The sequence below is a fragment of the Cupressus sempervirens genome, chromosome 2, assembly GCF_028749045.1.
Source record: "Cupressus sempervirens isolate cs-2001-9-10 chromosome 2, ASM2874904v1, whole genome shotgun sequence".
Classification (NCBI taxonomy): Eukaryota; Viridiplantae; Streptophyta; class Pinopsida; order Cupressales; family Cupressaceae; genus Cupressus; species Cupressus sempervirens.
This window is the reverse complement of record NC_143119.1, coordinates 660,402,705-660,426,161: the sequence shown is the minus strand read 5'-3', so window position 1 is coordinate 660,426,161 and position 23,457 is coordinate 660,402,705.

Here is a 23,457-nt window from a genome sequence, read left to right as displayed (position 1 = left end):
AAATGATCATTATTTTAATAATACTAGGTAGAATTACTTGCATGAGAGGGAAACAAAGGAAGGAAGAGCCTCAACTGATTTACAAATTGTAGCCTCTAGATTGGATGATAGGATCGTCCAATCTAAGAAATTCATGGGAGATGATGATTTCATTAAATCATCAAAATTTAAAAGTTTATTTATATAGAATTAAGCAAAATGAGCACACATTGACCCTTATGCTAGGAGAAGATCCTAAGAAGAATAAAGAACTAGTGGATAAACTATTGGTATATGATCCAAATAGTGAGACCATGACCCTTGTAAAAGCCAGGGAGTTGGTGCATAGAAGTGGTATGATTTTAGTGCTAGGATGGGACATTGAAAGGGCCTTTATACTTGGAAAAATTAGAAGGCAAGACAAGGAAATTAGTTATGAAGCTAGTAGCAATGATGGATTGAAGAAAGGGTCTAGTTTTAATATAGATACTAAGACCCTAGCTATATGGAGTGTTTCCCCTGACAGTAAGAAACCTAAAATGATGAATAAAGAGGAGATTGCTTAGGGTAATATGATTGTTTGGACATTAGACAACACTGGAAAGGAAATCTCTGGCATGGTTAAATACTTTGCACTCATGAATGAGGCAAAGGTTGATTAGATTGAGGATAGCCTTGCTGCTGCCTATAATAAATGCCTAGATGCTAGAAAGTTGTATGAAGAAGAGATCAAAACAAGTTATGTGAAAAAATAAAGAATAGAAGAGTTGTAGGGAAAAGTTAAGGGCCTAGAAGAGGAAGTTATATCTGTTAACATCATGATGTTTTGGACACTTGAGTGCCAACATACTTAATCATATTCCACATTGGATGCCGAGTACATCATGCATGCCGAGTAAAGATCAGCTACCGAGTAAAGATCAGCTACTGAGTAAAGATCAGCTACCAAGTGAAGATCAGATATCGAGTGAAGTACAAGTGCTGAGTTACACAAGTGCCAAGTGTTAATAGGCACTGAGTGTTAATAAGTGTCGAGTAATACAATTTTGTTAAGGTGCCAAGCTATCCAGAAAATAGCATGTGCTGAGCATCAACAATACGTCAGGAGCCGAGTAACTTAGTATATCAGCATAAGAGTTTGTAATTGCACAAACTATGATGCAAACAAATTTTACAGCTGACATAAGGTAAATATCAAAGGATTTAATGATGAGATCAAATATTTTATTTTTCCTATGCAATTTGCATGCAGCCAATAAGAAAAATGCTAAAGGCATGCAACCAATCAGCAAAAGATAAGTATTGAGCGGAAAATGAAGATTGAATATGGATCATAGATCCATACCTAACCCTTCAAATGTCTTTATAAGGAAGACAAAACTTTATTGTAAAGTGTAAGAGACGAGAGGTGTGAGAAGACATACAAGGGTTCGTAAGGAATTTTATTTTCAGAAGTGAGGATTATCATATCACAAAAGGATCCAGATTAGAGAAAGCAGAACAAGTGCTTGCAATCAGCAATGAAGGATTGTAATCTATCAGGTTTATTGTATCTAATACTCTCTAGCAATTGTATTAGAATGAAAATCCTATGGTGATAGGTTAGCTTTACAACTATTTTGTAGATCCTTTTGATAAGGTGATCAAAATCCTTTAACAGGGTGACACTTCATGTTAAGTGTTTGAAAATCCTCTAACTAGGTCACTATTAATACAATGTAAAGCCTATAACAGGGAAAACCATCAGAAGTGGTTGAACAATATTACTACAGTAATTTTTGTGGGTATCATCCCCACCCCAGTTTTACCTTCTTATTCCTAGAGGGTTTCTGCATTACCATATTCTAGTGTTATGTGTTATTGATGCATGTGTTTTGTTACATGTTTGTTTGATGTATTTACATGCATGCAATTTACTTTCAGTTAAAAGTTTTATTGGCTAAAGTATGATACTTATGATTCACTGCCCCCCCCCCCCCCCTTCTCATAAGTACTCTTTCCATGTTTGACTATTCCAACAATTGGTATCAGAGCTTAATCTAGGTTCTCTTAAAGAAAAATCCTAACAGCTTAGAGGAAAAGATCTAAAGATGGAAGCTTTCAAACTTGGAAAGATCATTGAAAATCAGGTGATAGATGTGCAACTTGCTTTGCATAGCTTGGAGGAATTCAAAAACAAGTTGAGAAACTCATTAAAAAAGAGGAAGGATCTATCCATAGCTGAAAATGATATACACTACAAGGAGATTGATACCACCAACATATTTTTCAGTGGAGACACTAAAGAGTTTGATGCAGAAATAGTAGAACTGATGGAGAAAAATAAAATTCAAGCAGATGAGATAAGATCTCTCAAGATGGAACAAGAATCACAGGCCATAATGATATGTGAAATTACTGAACACAAGAAAAGAGCAGTTGAAGATAAAGTGATGTTGGAAAATGACAAATGAAATCTTACAAATAGACTTGAAGAAAAATGTACTGAACTAACAAGGATCTCAAACATGCAGATGGATACAGTTGCCCAAATGATGAACCTTCATCATGAACTCAATATAAAAGATATTGAGATCTCCACCTTGAAGATGCAGAATGAACAAATGCAGAATGAATTGAACAGAGAAAAGGAGGTAGCAGAGAATCTCAATAAATCAAGTGAAGCCATCAAGTATTTTGAACAGTTGCTGAAATCACCAAAATCTTCTCATGATACATCAGGACTAGGATACAATAGCACTGAAGTTGGAGAATCATCAAAGAGTGCTGAACAAAGAAATGATAAAAGTAAGAATTCAAAACCCACTTGTCATTACTATAATAAGAAGGGACATACAGCTAATGTGTGCAGGAGTAGAAGATTCAATCAATCAAACATACCCAAAAGTTTCTGTCACAAGTGCAACATGCAAGGACATATGACACAAAATTGCAAATCCAATGTCACAAGGACTCAAAGATTTGATGGACATTGTTATAATTGCAAAAAGTATGGACATAGGGCATTTGAATGCAGATCAAAACCTATGTGGACATCAAATCAACCAGCAAAAATAGAAGGAAATGAAAGTCATTATCATTGGGATTACAACACCAGGTATAGTTGTCACTATTGTCAAGAATATGGACATATACCACAGAACTGTCTAAGAACACATTTCAAGGGAAACTAAAAAAGATGGTTAAATCAAACTACATGTTTTAGTTGTTTAAAACCTGGTCATATCAGCAGAAACTATCCTACAAGATCAAAGGCACCCAAGACTGAAGATAATAAATGAAAACAAAAGATTGACATTGAAAAGATAAGAAGGAAAATGAATAAGACTTGGAAAAAGAAGGAAGAGTGCAACACATCAAGTGGAGGGATCACTTCACCCAATGGGTCAAGTGATCACACTTCATCAAACTAAGCACAAGAAGTACATAGGACTGATATACAAAGCTATATCATACATTAGTCCCAAAACAAAGAAGCTAAGCAAAGTATAAATCTACATGAAACAAGATGTCAAGACGAAAAAACTAAATGTTGATGCCGAGGTGACTTTGGATACCGAGTTAAACTCCAAAAAATGTCAAGCTCCCAAAAGCGACCAAGCAAATAACTGATGCCGAGTTGGAAAACTCCAATGGAAGCCGAGTAAAAATGAAATATAGTGGAAGCCGAGTTAGGTCAAAATTTCTTCAGAAGCCGAGTTGGCAGTTGAGCATTCAATGAGATGAAATTAGGGTATATTATCGCAATTTCAATCAGTTTTCGCATCGCGATCAAGAAGCAAAGGAGAAGAAAGAGAGCTGAGCGAATTCATAGCAAGAATCTAGTATTTCAAGCAAATTGCAAACACATTCAACACGTTTTCCATTGATCTAAAGGTATTTTCATTTGTGCCGAGCTACGTAGTTTCATACCCATTTGTTGTATAAACCCTAGTTTACAAAAATGGCATCAAGTTCAAAGAAACTCGGGGAAAAAGAGTCTTTTGAAGTCCATATAGTTTCAAATGAAGTGAAGCAACCTGATTTTTGCCCTATTCTCGAAGTTGCTTACAAAAATGACCCAGCTGGAGCTCTCTCCCACATTGCCCCAAAAGTTGTAATGGTTCAAGATGTGGGAAAATGTTACAATTGCAAGATAGGAGCTCTAGGAGATATGGAAATTAGACAAGCTTATGATAAACTATGTGTAGATGGAGCATTGAAAGAAGAATTTAAAATCGTTGAAACAAAGGGTTTGACCCGAGTTTTAAGTTTTCCCACCGTATTCAAAATTGAATGGATTAGACTTGTATTGAGCAGAATCCATGGTGGAAACTTGTGGTTAGAAGATATGCCCATCAAATTGACAAAGGAAATTATACATAGAGTAATAGGGTACCCAACCATAGATCGGTACAAGACCCTAAGAAGTGAATCAAAGGAGGTCATTGAAAGGAATACTAGTGCACAATGGAACAAAAGAGGAATGACAATTCATACTATAAAGGATCCTCTAGTTGAGTTTGATGTTAGACTCATTGCCCATAAATTCTATCAATCCTATAGACTCAACAGTGTACCATGCATTGCAGTAGATGTAGGTTACAAATTGGTGAAAAAGGATCATACCTATGATCTTGCAGAACTGCAATTGCAACAGATCAACGAAAACCTAGCTGCCATAAGAAGAACAAAGGGCACACAATGCAAATTTGGAGCAATCCTAGTTTGCATATTCTTTTATGTACAGAATGAATTTCCCTCTTTTGGTAAAATAGCATGGAGGAATGATAGAACCATCATTGCACAAATTAATGAATATATAGAGCAAATGGGAGAAAATTTTGATACTTTGATGACAAGCTATTTTGAAGATTTCAAGAAATCCATGAAGCAAAGGTCAAAGATACCAGCTTCATTAGTGAAAAAGCATACTAATGACATATGTTTCTTATTTGACATTGATTTTACTTACATTCAAGTAGTAATACCAAGATTAAGATGGCTAAGGCCATTTGGATACGAAATCAATATTGATGAAGCATCAGCAACAATAACTGCATTATTGGCAAAGGAAGCAGATAAAAATGCACCACATTTTGGCACTTATGATGTGGTAAGATCAAAAATAAACATGGAATTAAAAACTACTTCTACATTGAAGTAGAAAGATAAATTAATCAAGAAGATCAAGAAGAAATTTGGCAAAGAAATTGAGGTTGTGGCAGAAGAAGAAGAAGATGATAGTGAGGATGAAGATGAACAAGAACAAGGGCCAATGGAACTAACTCAAGGTCTTGGAGAAGACAAGGAGGAAGGTGCAGAGGAAGAAGAAGCCAAGGAAGCACCAACTAAAGCTGAGCCAAAGAAGAGAAAGGAAACAGAACAGCCTTCAGCCAAGCCCAAATCGAAGAAAGATGCCACTCCATCACCTCAAAAGCCAACAACACAAGCATCAACAAGAGCCTCTACTCAAAAGGCTAAAGAGGAAGTTACCAAGAAGAAACAAGTTAAGGAATCACAAGAAGAGCTGAGGAAAAGAAGAAGGTATGTGGCTCAACCTGACACTAATGACGAAGAGAAAACAGAAAAGGTAAGCAATTCATCAGTTGACACCCTATGTAAAAAGATTGCAAGTGATGACTTGAATAATTTAAATAAAGTTGATTTTAGTAAATTTAATAAAGAAGAACAAAATAAAATAGAAGAAATAGTGTATGGAATGATGGTACAATTCAAGTACACTCCACTTGAACTAGATGGTCAATTGCCAAAGGAGCTGTCAAAAATTGTAGAAGACAGATGGCATTTTTGCTTTAAAATGGAGAAGGAGATGAGGGAATCAACCCTAGCCAGTGTATTGCCAGATTTGACTAGAGAACAAGTCAGAAAAGTAGTCAAAAGGCATAATAATAGGTTTACACCCAAATATAGGGCATTCTTTATACTTCAAAATAGAATGGAAGAGATTGTTCAAAGAACAATGAAATTGTGGAAGAACTTGTATAAAAAGATTGAAGATTTTCTTGAGGAAGAATACAAGGAAGAAGTAGCTATACCAATAGAGGAGAGGAGAAAAAGAAAAGAAGAAGAAGAAAAGAGAAGAGAACAAGAGAGGAAAGAAGAAGAAGAAAAGAAAAGAAAAGAAGAAAAGAGAGATGGAGAGGAGGAAGAGACACAAAAATAGGATACAATGGCAATAGCTGAGCAAGAGCAGCAACCAGAATAGAGTGTGCAAGACACACAATTGTCACCCCCTAGCCTCCACAAGCATTCATCTCACCTCCAAAAACTGTGATGATTACTAATGTTCCTGATACTTCTGGTCAGAATATCAATCCATTAACTGCAGAAGATCTGAAAAGAATTCTTGACCAATCAACACAACAGGCAATATTATGTACAGAACCAGTCTTGGTCAGTATAGATGAGTTATAGAAACTAGTAGAAAGTATAGATAAAGATAAGGTGAATACACAAGAATCACCTTCTATCAAAAATACTAGTAGTCAATTTGAAATACCAACAAGTATAATTGATGCTGCAAGACAAAAGCAAAGTGCAACTGTAGAAAAAGGAACAAAACAAATAGGACAAACTATTACATCTGATCCTATAGCACAAACACAAGGTGCACTTCCACAGATAACAATAATTGATCATGGCAAACAGAAGGAGGAGGAAATAGTAAAAACCCCTAAAGAACAGAAGGCAATTCAAACACTAATAAATTTGCCTACCTCGGGAACTCCTTCACACTAGCCATTGCAGATTTCACTACCATCATCCAGTACTACCAGAGTTGCAAGGGTACTTCACTATGGAGACCCTGAATTAGATGAAGAGATAGTCATACTAAGCTATGACTCAAAATCAATAACCATTGATCAAATCAATGAGGTGCAGGATGCATTAAATAGAAGGAAAAGATAGGAAATACTCAGGAAGGAGTATAAACATAAGAAAACACTTTATGAGATCAAGGGCATCTTTATGGATGCCTTTAGTTTGCAATCACTAGATGAGTTAAAGCATATCACAGAGCAACTAATAGATATTGTTGACTAGGTGATAAGTGAAGACCTAGAAACCAATGCAAAACTTATGGAATGGTCAGAAAGAAAATTTCAAGGGAAAGTGAATGAGAAAATATCAAGACAAATTTCACTTTCACAAGTTGAATTGGCAAAGCTTATTGACAAGGTGAAGAAGGTACTTGAGAATATATTCTCACTGTACAAAAAGTTGTGTGATTTTTCATACTTCACACAAGAAACAAGCCAAAAGATACTGAGCTTGGAACGAAATTTAAACATTTCAAGCATGCAACTATCGAGTGATCCAGCTCAAAGTGAGAAGCATTTTTCTCAATCGCTTCACACTCACAAAGAAATAGCTATCTTAACAGCAGATGAGGCTAATATTAAGGCCAAAGTAATACAGCTCCAGTCCTCCATTACCCCACATTTAGAGATACTCCATAAAGAGCAAGTATATGCTAAAAATGTACTCAAGAAAGATCCAAATCTTTCTACATTAGATGGACTTATTTAACTTGCTACCGAGACTGCTATCCAACATTAGTCACTAGAAATCACTTTGAACAATTGGGATGCAGCTCTCAGAATGATTATGGAGGTAAATAGCACATTTTTGGCTAAATATGGTCTTAACCCTTAAACATTCTTTGACATAAGTGTCAAAAAAGGGGGAGATATAGATTAATAAGGGAGATATAGATTGTAAAGGGGGAGATACAGATTAATAAGGGGAGAACAGATACAAAGGAGGAGCATTGATATATAGATAAGGCACAATTAACTCAGGGGGAGTTAGAAAATTTTTGAGGTAAGTCACAAATTTTGATCAAAGTTTTCAATATGTACATACCAATCAGATTAGTAAATGTATTTATAAGGTCAGTTGAGTGTTTTTGTCACTCATGTCAAAGGGGGAGATTGTTAACATCATAATGTTTTTGACACTTGAGTGCCAACACACTTAATCATATTCCACATTGGATGTCGAGTACATCATGCATGCCAAGTAAAGATCAGCTACTGAGTAAAGGTCAGCTATTGAGTAAAGATCAGCTACCGAGTGAAGATCAGATACCAAGTGAAGTACAAGTGCCGAGTTACACAAGTGCTGAGTGTTAACAAGCACTGAGTGTTAACAAGTGCCAAGTAATACAATTTTATTAAGGTGTCGAGCTATCCAAAAAATAGCATGTGCCAAGCATCAGCAATACTTCAGGAGCCGAGTAACTCAGTATATCAGTATAAGAGTTTGTAATTGCACAAACTATGATGCAAACAGTTTTTACAGCCGACATAAGGTAAATCTCAAAGGATTTAATGATGAGATCAAATATTTTATTTTTCCTATGCAATTTGCATGCAGCCAATAAGAAAAATGCTAAATGCATGCAACCAATCAGCAAAAGATAAGTATTGAGCGGAAAATGAAGATTGAATATGGATTGTAGATCCATACCTAACCCTAAATCTTCAAATGTCTTTATAAGGAAGATGAAACTTTATTGTAAAGTGTAAGAGACAAGAGGTGTGAGAAGACATACAAGGGTTCGTAAGGAATTTTATTTTCAGAAGTGAGGATTATCATATCACAAAAGGATCTAGATCAGAGAAAGCAGAACAAGTGCCTGCAATCAGCAATGAAGGATTGTAATCTATCAGGTTTATTGTATCTAATACTCTCTAGCAATTGTATTAGAATGAAAATCCTATGGTGATAGGTTAGCTTTACAACTATTTTGCAGATCCTTTTGATTAGGTGATTAAAATCCTTTAATAGGGTGACACTTTCATGTTAAGTGTTTGAAAATCCTCTAACTAGGTCACTATTAATACAGTGTAAAGCCTTTAACAGGGCAAGCCTTTAACAGGGCAAACCATTAGAAGTGGTTGAACAATATTGCTGCAATAATTTTTGTGGGTATCATCCCCACCCCAGTTTTACCTTCTTATTCCTGGAGGGTTTCTGGGTTACCAAATTCCAGTGTTATGTGTTATTGATGCATGTGTTTTGTTACATGTTTGTTTGATGTATTTACATGCATGCAATTTACTTTTAGTTAAAAGTTTTATTGGCTAAAGTTGTATACATGAAAATGCGGCCTATGCTAACACACACACTTCAACACAGTCCTTATTTGCGGATTCATCCCGAAATGAACATTGGATTGTTCATCCAAAAATTAGCCTGCAAAGTGACCTGTTGCCTTTTATCTAGAGGGAATTACTTATCAGATATCCTCAGATCCAAGGTGTTTAAGCAACTAGACCCTCTAAGAATGAAGGATTTGACAAAGAAATTAAGCTAAGAATGAGTATGCAGATTAATCTAGAATGAAAGATGCAATGTAATCTAAGAACAAATAAAGCAAACTAGATTAAGCATATGCATGATTAAACTAAAATGAGATTAAACTAAGAATGAGAATATATGCAAGAAATGTAAGAAAACATGAGTATGAATTCCAGCAGCAATTCGATGCAAATTCTTCAAATTCATCCTCTCCTGAAATGAAGAGAGGAGGGTCTCTTAAATAGACTTTCCTAGAATCCATCAACGGTTGAGTTCGATTTCAATCAATGGTCAGGATTGAAGATGAAGTTCAGTCATAAAGGAAGATTCCCAAATTAAATGGAGTTAACTGATTTCTTTTGAGTCGAAAAAGGAGTTAACTGATTTAATTTGAGTAAAGTAAGGAGTTAATTGATTTAATTCCTTTTTTATCCACAGTGAACTGGGAATTTCCCTTTTTGAACTGAAGAGAGATTTTGTTGAGATATTTAATTTAATAAAATGTGATATGCTCTCATAATTACTTTTTCTATTTAATTAAATAATCCTTTAATTAATTAGAGACACTTTTCTTATTTAATTAAATATCTTCATTTAATTAATTAGGAATGGTTTCCTATTTAATTAAATAACTTTGTTTAATTAATTAGAAGTAAGTACTGCATTTAATTGAATAATTTTGTTTAATTAATTAGAAATACCTTTCCCATTTAATTAAATAATTACATTTAATTAATCAAGATAGGCATATTTATTAAATTAAATAAATTTAATTCCATAGTACATTAGCCTTATGATATAATTTAATTTAATTAAAGTATAAATACTTAATAATCAAATTATAATTAAATCAAGTAGGTTTAATGCGACTAATATGAGTACGTACTATACAAATTAAATAAGAAATATGATGAATGCAGATTAAGGTTTTCTACATCTGACAATTAAGTCTAGCGAATAGCAGAATGAGAATTGCCTATTAGAATAGGTCTTTAGGATTGGTCATAAATAGACCAGAATTGGTATAATGGCAATGAGCCAATTTTGGGGTATTACATTTTTCCCCTCTTTGAATGAATGTGTGAGTAGCACGTTCAATTCAAAGAAAATCAGAAAGCATGATGCAAAGATGAGATTGGTTCCGAAGTTGATGACACGAAGACCAATTGATAAGCTTTTAAGGACTATCTCTAGAACAGAGCTTAATCCTAAGGAATCCAAGTAGAGCAGTTAGATAGCTAAGATTGATAGCATTTAAAAGACTATCTTCAGAACGAAGCGTAATCTTTAAGGATCTAGATAGAACATCTAGATACTTGAAATTGGTAGCATTTAGAAGATTATCTCCAGAACAGAGCTTAACCTTCAAGGATCCAGATAGAACACCTAGATACCTAAGAATAATAGCATTTAGAAGACTATCTCCAAAATGGAGCTTAACCTTCAAGGATCTAGATAGAACACCTAGATACCTGAGATTGAAAGCATTTAGAAGACTATCTCCAGAACGGAGCTTAACCTTCAAGGATCTAGATGGAACACCTAGATACCTAAGATTGATAAAAGATAACAAGGTCCCATCATGAGTCATAGAATCATCCTCAGAACGAGGTTTGATCCTCAGGAGTTGGGGTTTAGATTGTCCCAATACCTGTCTATCGAACTCTGAGAAGAGTTTTTATAAGGTTGATTAATTGATGAAAAGATAAGATAGATGGCAAAGATGCCAAATAGAAGGGAACAAAATGCCCCAAGTGATGAGATGCCCCAAGTGACTAGTATATAATATGGGAACTAGATGCCCTGAGCAGTAAGTATTTAATGATGTAATCATCCTACCCCCTCGGGAGCGAAATCGAAAGATGACACACCAAAAATAGATGTGAAGCAATATAGCTATAGATACAGAAGAAATCTAATATTCAATAGAATGTAGAAGAGATCAGAACGATTAGAAGAAATATGAAGAGATCAGAACAATTAGAAGAAATATGAAGAGATCAGAATGATCAGAAGAAATATGAAGAGATCAGAACGATCTGAAGAAATATGAAGAGATCAGAATGATCAGAAGAAATATAAAGAGATCAAAATGATCTGAAGAAATATGAAGAGATCAAAACTATCTGAAGAAATTTGGAGAGATCAGAATGATCTGAAGAAATATGAAGAGATCAGAACGATCTAAAGAAATATAAAGAGATCAAAATGATCTGAAGAAATATGAAGAGATCAAAATGATCAAGTTTGAGTTGAAAAGATTCCAAGAATTGCAAAGTATCAGAAAGATTTGGATTGCACCAACAAAAAAAATTTAAAATTAAAATGCATTTTGAGCCACTTAAGTGTGTCATATTTCAAATTCGATCCCAAAAAATGGGTTCAGAGAAACCAAAGTAGCCAAGAGGGTGATTAATCAATCATTGTACAGTTTGTGAAAGAACATGATACTTTGAAGAGATCAGCAATCCCTCATTAGAGAAGGTGAAAGTAGATTTGAAATTTAATCGCATGCTTATGCAAGTGAAGTATGTAATGCAAGACTATGTTAAATGCAACCCTAGGTATGGTTACCAAGCCTCAATATTTAATCATCACCAGATATAAAATAAAGCTCGTATGTTATACAATTCCCACTCACATTGCAATCATGGAAATATGAATATAACATACGTTATTGGTTTGTCGGGATTAAATGTAATCATTTGAGGCACAAGAAGCCATAATGACCAGAACATTTGCCCCTTTTAATGTAGCAAGTTAACATAAGCATCAAAGCATAAATGCTAGGATGACCTGAATGTTGCTTGCATGACAAGCACACCAAATACACCAAAGATTCCTCTTATGCTAAGTATTTAGTATTCATTCTGTCTGCAATGACCCTTGCATTCGTAACCTGAGATAGAAGTGTGCTAGATATACTCGCAGTGACCCGTACATTCACTTAGCAGGATGAGTATCAGTATTTACTGTAGCATGAAGAGTTTACTCCAAAAAACAAGGAGAAGAACCAACATTATTGGCATAATCATATAAAAGGAGTCAAGGTACACATGGCCATCCATTACGAGATAGAGGCTCTTATAGTGGACACTCCTCTTATAGGAATATATCAACTTATTGGGACTAAACCGCAAATATAAAGCAAAGAAAAGGATCATGCCCCCAATCATTACTTCTCTAGTCGAAGATGACATCATCGAGTTGCTCGAGGAGATATGATAAAGAAAAACAAAGCAAACAAAGAAAATGCACAACATATCCAAACAAGTATATCATTTTTTTGAGTTCAATGTTTTTGGGATTGATGTCAAGTGCTAATGTCCAGAATATGTAAGAAAGAAATCTCTTCAGTAGGGTGACAATAGTAGGTAGATGCAGTCAGAATGACTAGTGACTGAGGTCAAAGAGGAATCTTCACAATGAAGAACCTAAGAAGGACTAAGCGATAGTAGACAGACACAGCCAGGATGACTGGTGACTAACGCAAAAGAGATCTTCCATAAAGGAATCTTGAGACATGACCCGAGCAATGGTAGGCAGACACAACTAAAACAATTAGTGATTGTTGCGAAAGAGATTCTATGAGGAGAATATCGAAAAGAGTGACACTAGCAATAGTAGGCAGACGCAGTCAAAATGACTGGTGACTGTTGCGATGGAGATTCTATGAGAAGAATCTCAAAAAGAGTGACACTGGCGATAGTAGGAAAACGCAGTCAGAACGACTGGTGACTGTTGTGAAGGAGATTCTATGAGGAGAATCTCAAAAAGAGAGTGACACTGGCGACAGTAGGCAGACGCAGTGAGGACCATTGGTGACTATTGTGAAGGAGATTCTATGAGGAGAATCTGGAAAAGAGTGACACTAGCAATAGTAGGCAGACACAGTGAGGACCACTGGTGACTGTCACGAAGGAAATTCTATGAGAATCTCAAAAATAGTGACACTAAGGGGGAATGCCCCCGAGCTGTGACAAGACTCAATCCATGGATACATGACTAGGAAGCAGGAAAGTGAAAGCGACTGTACAGAGTAGCCAAAAGATGCACTGCAAGATGAAGTATTGGGAACAAGAGGCACCTATTTACCAGGTTTTCACCTTCTTGGCAAGATTCTCTTTTTTTGCTACCATGATGCCTGTTTCCAAGTTTTCATCAATGGCACTATTCTTGTTTTTCAATTTTCTTTTTGTATTTTTCTCTTCTTTTTTTTTGTATTTTTTGGAATTTTCAAATTTTTTTTTGGTGTTACCAAGGCACCTATTGCTAGGTTTTCACTAGGGTAACAATTTTTTCAGGACTTTTTTTGATTTTTAGATTTTTTTGCAAAATTTTAGAACTTTTTCAGAGATTACTAGCTCTCAAGAAGGATTACCTTGATTTTGTTCCAGTGTTTAGCAAGGTGCAAGACAATATGTAGGAGCAAGCTAGTGGATAAGCAGAGATGGAAAGGCAAGGAGTATGAAGTAATGAATGTTACCCTCAAGGAAAGCCTTCACAAGATTACCCAAGCTAGGGAAAAGGATATAACAATATAAGCTCATGGTGTAATGAAGGGTATCATGTAAGTAATCCACAAAAATGACCATGTCAAGAGATTGCTAAGAACTGAGTTTTCTTCTTTCTTTCGTTGATCAAGACCAAAGGGTTAACTGAATAGGACAACAAAGTTTGTTATGGAGGTTATGAGTGAATGACTTTAGGAATGAGGACATCTGAAGGATAAGCAAGATCATGATAGGATGTCATGGATGGAAGAATTACGCATGACGCTTGTTTACCAGGTTTTCACCATGGTACTTATCCAAGGTGCCACAAGAAGTGGTTTTCACCATAGGATGGATTTATTTTTCTTTACTTTTGCTACCAAGGTGCCTGTTTCCAGGTTTTCACCAAGGCACATTTTTTCTTTTTTCTTTTTTTGGATTTTTAGAGTTTTTCAAAAGAATTCAAGCCTTTCTCAAGTTAGATAGCACTCCTATAAGAAAGATAAGTTATGATAAGCCAAGGCCATAGCAAGGTACACTCAAAGATGCTGATAAGGTAATGGAAGACTGAAACAAGCAAGGATGGCAAGTAGGCATAAGATTTAGAGGATCTCATGAGGGTGGATGAGATATTAGGCAAGATCAACATTGACACACACCTTGAAGGGTAGTGGAATGATGGAGGAAATATGGATGAAATAGATTAAGGCTTAGATATATGAGGTAGCAAAGCCATTTTGGAGGAAGGTGGAGTAGAAGGCTTTGAAACCTTTTTAGGAAGATGTTGGGAAGAAGGTGGAGTCAAAGCCTTTGGAAGCTTGAATGTAAACTTTGATTTGTTTTCAATATTAAAGTCCTTCAAAAGAGACTTGGGAATCCATATAGCTTTTGATTTTTCATTAGATGCTTTGGAATGCATTTCTTCAATAACAGATTTAAGAACCCATACTTTCTTTGGTTGAGCTCTTTGAATAGTGGACCTTTGCGGTCTCTTTTTTGTTTTTTTCTTCTTGACATTCACATGTTGATTAGGGAAGACATATTGAACTTTTGAGGATGGATTCATGCACTTTTGTTTGTGTTGATCATCCAAATTTCTTCCAAAGGACTTGGGACTTGTGGATGAATGAGGCCAATATGACTGGTTTAGATGGAAAGGTGAATGTGAAGAGTTCAAGTATGTGCATCTTTGTTGATCTTGGGGTAGGGTAGGAGGAATTTATAATGAGCTAAGAGTGGAAGTAGGAGATAGAGGAACATAAGGTCCCAATATGGATGGAAGACTTGAAGGTTTTAGCTTAGATGGGTAGGGACCAAGGATAGATTTAGAAGATGTGAATGGACCATGAGTATGGATATAAACATCTTTAGAGTGAGCAATATGACCAAAGCCATCAATAGATATATGAGTAACTGTTATAGGAGCAATACCTTTGATAGGAGTATTTAAAGCTTGAGCATAGTTTGGAAGTGAATGTAGCGAGGTAGAATAGGAGAGCGAGGGAACACTTTTCTCTTCAAAAGGAATTTTGGATAACATAGGAAAAGTATCCTTCTCTTGGTCTTTTGTAATCTTCTTAAGGATGGTGGAAGAAATATCTTGATCTTGCTTAGTAGAGGTGCATAACATGGGAGATGGAGGACTATGTGGCTCTTGATATGGAGGCATGAGATCTTGGAAGACTTGAAAGGGGATGAAGGAATCTTGATCTTGATCAACACTTGTTTCTTCATCATTTAAGTGGTCCTCTTGACATCAAACTAAAACCAAGGATGAGGGAGTATCTGAATCTATATTCGAATATATTTCTAGAGTCTCCATAACAAGCTCTTGAAGGGACAATGGAGGAATAGTTGGATTGGGGATAATAGGAGGAGCAACACATGGAGGTTTTGGATCTTTGCTTTGTGTAGTATGGGAGAGGTTTGCAGCTAAGTCAATATTAGCTTGAGTTTCCTTTATAGGTAGTCCTTGAGGGTACACATAGTCAAATGGGGGAGTAGTGAGTTCTTTTGGTGAATATGGGTTGGAAAGATTGGACAATTTAGAAGGTGGATGTATGTTGGAGGCAGTAGAAGTTGTGTTTGAACCATTACTAGACATGGTTTCATGAGGTTGATCCTTCTTGAGAGTAGAATCTTTAGTAGCTGAGAGCTTAGATTTTTGAATTATGCCATTATCAAAGAGATCTTGAATCATTTTTTTCAGCTCCTTACAATGTGAAGTTTTATGTAAATTATGTCTATGATAGGCACAATAGTTACTCATAAAGGAAACTCCTTCCAAAGTGAGCTTAGGTAAAGTAATGATTTTTTCTTCAAGAAGTTATTCCAAGGTTAAATTCATAAGATTTTCCAAAAGGGGTGAAATCACACTTTCGTTTAGGCTCCCAAGGTTTTTCTTCAAAAATATTTCTAGATTTCCTGGGTGTTTGCAGATTGTTTTGAGATGGCTTGGACTCAAGATCACAAGAATGTGATTTTTGGTTGTCATAGGAGAAATGGAAAATTTCTCTCAAGGAGAATTTGTTCGATGATGTTTCATCTTTCTCCTTTAGTTTTTGAAGTTGAGCACTCATTGATTGGATTTGTTGCTTCATGTTTGCAATTAGAATCCCTTCTTCCTCACTAGGAATATTGGATTTAGCACATTTATTGTTAGCCATTTTGATGTACTATGTTTCAAGTAGTGACAACCAAGTTTTAGAACATAAGTCAAGTTGCCATAGTCATAGACAATGACAAAGAGAAAAAGCTTAGACAAGGACCACACTAAAATGTAGTCTCAGAAAAGCAAGATAAGAGTGCAGTATACTAAGGTATGAATAGTCTGATTTAAAGGCTAGAACAGCCAGAGATTATGACTATCACGACCTGGAGTACAACAAGCACTAAAGGACAAGAGCAAGATAACTGAGAGACAAGACTAGTTAAAGTATGGATCAAAAGTCATTAGCTAAGCGGGATGTCACTGTTTTAGGACTATTTGCAGATAGAGAAGTAGTAAACTGATGCAAGAAACAGACTTGGTACAGAGCACAGATAGCTCTAACAAACTAACTTGATAGTTCAAACTCAAGATCTCATATGAAGATCCTCAAAAAGGCACAGGAGAAAGTACACAGAGCCATGCAAAGACTCAGGATAGCATAAAGATTTCACACGAGGATGTGTTGTAGGCCACGCAAAGTAGTGCAAGGTTAACTTGGATAGCATAAAGATCTCGCATGGAGATGTGTAACTGTTTGCACAAGAACTTGGACAAAGCTTCGTGAAGAAGCAGTAGGACAACAACAAGTATTCGCGCAAAAGTTTGCAAATTGTGTGCAAAAATGGAAACTAGACTGACAATTGAACTAGATTTTGAGAAGACTTTGAAGATTTCAGATAGTTTTGGATAGATTTTTGATGTGTTTCAATAACCAGGTAGATAAACAAGAACATAGAATAGCAAGCAGGTGATTTCAAGCACGTCTGAAAACAATGAGCAAGGGCAAAAGCTACCTTGTGCATGAACAATCAAGTGACTTAGTTTGTGCTAATCCCTAGGAGAGCTATTTGTGTATGTTTTCAAAAGGTTTTGCAATCACGCATACATCCCTAGAAAATAAAATTTTGGCCTCTCTAAGGTTTTTAGTAATGGTTTGACTCTGCAACTTTTATGACTCATAGGGGTGACCTCCAATCCTGGCGCACCGAGGTTTTGACACAGTCCGAAAAATTAATCTTCAAGAGCTACTAGGGAGATCTGAAAAACCCACAATGAACCACACCCATGGAGATTTCTTCCACAAGGACATTTATATAGCGGTTGTCACTACCATGGTGAAAATGGCTATTACCGCTTGAGGTTCCGTCAACGCAGTTTTTCTTGTAGAGGGATTGTCTACTATGGTTAACCCTCTCTAAAGGTGACCGACTCACAATAGTGTACGACAAGGGGACTTAGCTTCCAGATTCAAGGTTTTGACACCTTTTCACCTTTAGCCCAATCAAAGCAGATAGATTAATCTGACATGCTAAACTAAGAGTATCTCTTAAAGATCTATGATATCAACTCCCAGTGATCTATCAACCTCTCCGGAGAAAGGATGCCTTAATCAACAAGTTGAAGATTCATCTATCTGAAGAGATGCTCAAAGTATCCTCCCCACCTACAAGGAATCTGTCTTAGAGAGGAGTTTCACTAGGAACCCACTCCCTCAAGATCCACAAATAGTGTTCATGGGGGGCCTAATTACTATGTGTGTACAGATGTTAATTCCCGAAAGAAAATCTATCCAAAAGCAATCAAAAATCACAAGGTGGTACACTTAACACTTTAACTAATGTGAGGTGAGTCCAAAGATGTGGAACATTTAACCCCTCACACAAACCAAAACGAGTCCACAACCCAGAAACTAGTGAGTTCTAGAAAGCACAAAAGGGTTGCCTAGTGGAGCATTTAACGCTTCTTTCCTATAGACCCCTCCCCTTTAACGTGGTGCTGATCTTGCAACCATAGGGTGGAACGAGGGGCCGACAGAGTAGCGAGTCCAATAACCCAAGATAGCTAATTAGATCTATCACTAGTAACTAAGCTTGCTAGATGAAACTAATAGAGATCACAACCTAGTATCAAATTATCCATGTGTTGTAAAATGAAAACATGGAAGGAAACACACACGAGCTTGACATGAGAGATGTTTATTTTAGATCCAAATGAATTGTTATCAGCTAAGGAAGGTTACCTGGTGATCCTCGCAATGCGCTTAGTAGATTTTACCTGATTTTTAACCATTCTTGTGCTATTTTCGAAGCTAGCAAAAGCGAGATGCATTTTTTTTTCTTTCTTTCTTTTGTCATATTTGGATGGCCTTTCTTTATTCCTTGTTGTTTTCCAAAAAAAACCTGTAATAAAAATCATTGATTAAAATTCCAAGATTTGCATCATGAGTTAATAATTTTTTTATGAAAACACATAAAAAAATTATTAAAAATACAATTATAATCCAAAAAATCTAAAATTTTTACTATAGTCTACAGAACGCCTCCCAAACATTCAATAAAATTTTTGGATTTAAATTCTTTGACTTATGTCAAGAATTAATTTTTTTCTGAAAATATATAAAAAAATAATAAAAAATCATTTTTTGCCCAAAAAAATTAGAAATATGTTTTGTAAACTAAGAAGCATGTCCTAAATCTAAATTAAAAGTTTTAGATTTAAGTTCAATGATTTGCTATGCAAATTAATTTTTCAATGAAAACACAATTAACGAATTACTAAAATTCCAATTTTGATCTAAAAATTTCACAATTTTTACTGTACATGCCAGAAATTGTTGCAAATCTTTTATAAAAAAAATCAGGTCAAAACATGTTATTTTACTTGCTCAAATAATTCACATATGACAAAACCATTAAAAAAATATATAAAATAAATCTTTAATCAGAAAAATATAAAATTTTGCATGTGATTTGTTCCTATTCTCTAGAACCCTTAGTAAAAATTTCAGACCAAAATTCATCAAGTTGGTCTACGTTTTATGATTTTTATGAAAAATCATAAAAATGATTTAAAATAAAAGAATTTTGATCAATTTCTTTTTTATAAAATTTTAGAACATGAGAAGGAAGAAGAAGAATATGAGAAATAGAAGAAGATTAAGACAAAGAAGAGGAAGAGGTTTCTCAAATGCTCATTTTCTCATAATTGTTGGATGTCTTCTCAAAGTGCTTCAAACTTGCAACAAGACAAACCTGCAAAACACGATATAAATAAAAAATTAAAATGCAAAACAAAAGGAATGAGGCTAGAAAATTGATTTCTCAGCCCCACGATGGGCACCAAAAATGTATGCATGAAAATGCGGCCTATGCTAACACACACACTTCAACACGGTCCTTATTTGCGGATTCATCCCAGAATGAACATTGGATTGTTCATCCGAAAATTAGCCTGCAAAGCGACCTGTTGCCTTCTATCTAGAGGGAATTACTTATCAGATATCCTCATATCCAAGGTGTTTAAGCAACCAGACCCTCTAAGAATGAAGGATTTGACAATGAAATTAAGCTAAGAATGAGTATGCAGATTAATCTAGAATGAAAGATGCAATGTAATCTAAGAACAAATAAAGCAAACTAGATTAAGCATATGCATGATTAAACTAAAATGAGATTAAACTAAGAATGAGAATGTATGCAAGAAATGTAAGCAAACATGAGTATGAATTCCAGCATCAATTCGATACAAATTCTCCAAATTCATCATCTCCTGAAATGAAGAGAGGAGGGTCTCTTAAATAGACTTTCCTAGAATCCATCAACGGTTGAGATCGATTTCAATCAATGGTCAGGATTGAAGATGAAGTTCAGTCATAAAGGAAGATTCCCAAATTAAAGGGAGTTAACTAATTTCTTTTGAGTAGAAAAAGGAGTTAACTAATTTAATTTGAGTAAAGTAAGGAGTTAATTGATTTAATTCCTTTTTTATCCACAGTGAAAGAGGAATTTCTCTTTTTGAACTGAAGAGAGATTTTGTTGAGATATTTAATTTAATAAAATGTGATATGCTCTCATAATTACTTTTTCTATTTAATTAAATAATCCTTTAATTAATTAGAGACACTTTTCTTATTTAATTAAATATCTTCATTTAATTAATTAGGAATGGCTTCCTATTTAATTAAATAACTTTGCTTAATTAATTAGAAGTAACTACTCCATTTAATTAAATAATTTTGTTTAATTAATTAGAAATACCTTTCCCATTTAATTAAATAATTACATTTAATTAATCAAGATAGGCGTATTTAATTCCATAGTACATTAGCCTTAGGATATAATTTAATTTAATTAAAGTATAAATACTTAATAATTAAATTATAATTAAATCAAGTAGGTTTAATGCGACTAATATGAGTACGTACTATAGGAATTAAATAAAAAATATGATGAATGCAGATTAGGGTTTTCTGCATCTGACAATTAAGTCAAGTAGCGAATAGCAGAATGAGAATTGCCTATTAGAATACGTCTTTAGGATTGGTCAGAAATAGACTAGAATTGGTATAATGGCAATGAGCCAATTTTGGGGTATTAAAAAAGTCTGATACTTATGATTCACCCCCCCTCTCATAAGTACTCTTTCCATATTTGAATATTCCAACAATATCCCTAAAGGACCAACTCAAGACTGTAGTAGAGGTAGAACAAGCACAAGGGAATGTGGAGGAGGTTAGGTACACTATTGAAGCAGAGATCCAAATAGAGGATATACCCATAGGGGTAACAATGCTAGTGCCAATGGTAAGTAGGGAAGTTGAGGTTTCTCAATCTAATAGTGCACCAAAAAGGGGTGTAATGCTGAGTATGATAATTCACAGGGTAGGCATCTTGAAGAGAATCTCTTAAGATGCATATAATGCATTCACCAATCTGCAAGCTACTAAGAAAATGTACAAAGAACCAATAGGTGTGCTTGACCCCATTTTTTTACCAGTGGGGCTTATATTCAATTTTTTGATAGATTGATACCTCTGCTAGCTAAGAAGTTAGGCCTTACTGATAAGGTCATTTTTGTTAAAGAGGATATGGATAACGTGAAGGATTTGTTATAGTTCTTTATAAGAAAATTGGAAATCATTTAGAATAAGATGAAAGTGTTGGTCAATGGTTTTTATTCCTTAATCCTTTCTATCCTTAATTTTGATAGCCAAATAAAACATTGGAATGAATGGTCTAGTTCTTCTAACCATATTGTAAACTTTCCATAGGTGGTATCCATTTTTGAAGGTCACACTGATGAGTTTTCTTTCAATGAACTTATTGATACTCTATTCAAGATTGAAAATAAAATGAATAGATTCATCCTAGAAGGGAAGTAGTTACAGATGCCAAGTGGCAAAATTTTGTTGGTGAGTTAACAACAATTAAAGCACGTGAGTGGCCAACAAAAAGAGAAGTCATTGTATGGGAGGCAATCACAGAAATAAAGGCTTTACCAATAGGGGGCATGTGAAGAAGATGACAAAATTTAACGATTTGATGCTCCAGCTATCATGTGCAACTGTTTCTATTTTTTCTATTTGTGTTAAGGATTCAAAGATATTTTGATAGTTTGTTGTATTCCTTTTTGTAAAAGGACACCTATCAGTCACATTTTTTCCTTTGCTTGTTGCAACTCATGCTTATATAAATAAGTTTTCAAGGCATTGGGATGGGTCTAAAGGCTTGTATAATTTTTGGTCCTATCAAGAAAAGTATAGTCAGTCTAGTTGTATGTAGTAATTTTGAGTTTACTTTCAATTCTGTACTCTCTGATAATATATAGAAATGATAGAATCAACAAGATATTATGGAATTTTCATTGAGTTTCTATTGGTCATTGTATTAATCATCTAAAAGGACAATACAAAGGGTTACTTACATTATATCTATGTCACCAATTTCTCTCTCCATTTTATGAGTTTGTTTACTTTGAAGTCATTTGAATAAGGCTTAATTGATTGAATGTAGTCTGGATGAGTTGTATACTAGTTCTATTGTTGCTTTTAATTCAAGGAATTATGTAAATGCTTCAGTAAATCAGTAGAGTTTATGATTTTATGAAATGGATATTTCATAAGAATGGAAATAGGTGATTACAATTGATAGATTCATTTACAAGTTATTTGAACTAGATCTCCTGCAAATAGTTAACCTTTTTCCCAATGGATAAGGCACTGGTCACATAAATCAGTAGTGAGTAAGAGTAAATTCTAGTACTACATATCAAATCATTTATAAAATCAAAATCATTTCCATTCTATTTTGTTCAAAGTTATAAATGTTGGTTAGCACTCATTTATATCTAATTTCAGAGTATTAGGTAGCTACTATTTCGAAAAATATTTGTAAACCCAAGGAGAATTGTGACCAAACCTTCTTATGAGGGATGTATATGACTCTAAGAATGCCAAAAAATGGATAAACTATGTATGTGTCTGAAGATAGAAGATGAGAATAAGAATGAAACTAGTATAATTCTCATACAATAGTATGCATTTTAATCATCCCCTAGGTATACCCACCTTGGTTCTATAGAGCCTAAAGAGTAGAAAACTAGCCTTGGTTTTGTTGAAGTTGGATACAAGTGGTTTCCACATGTGATTATTGATAGGAAGTGGCTAATCCTTAGGTTATGTGAGTATTATCACTTTGATATTGAGCATTTTTTTGTTCAGTAATGTTAAACGCCAACATTCCCTATGAAGTTGTTGACTTTGATTACAAGGTGGTGAAGAACAACCTATCATTTGACCTTGTCAGGTTGCAACTCAGCTATAAAAAATCATGGATAGCATCTGAGCATCAAAGAAGAACATATGTAAGTTTGGATCCCTCTTATTGACTCTTGATTTAAGAGTTTTTGAATAACCCAATGATAAGAACAAATATATCTAGGATGTAGTTAATTCCCATATTCAACATGCCTATTTAGACATCAAAGCCAACTATAAGGCTAAACTCCTTCTTTCTTAAGTTCTGCAAGACCTAGGGGGGTAGACCTTAGATTCTATTATGTGACTAGTGCAAAAACCATAAATTTGAATCTATATAAAGCATATGAAAAGCCTAAATTATTCCATACATATGCAATAAAAGAGGCATGAAACAACTAATAACATGACCAATGCATTCACAAGCTAAG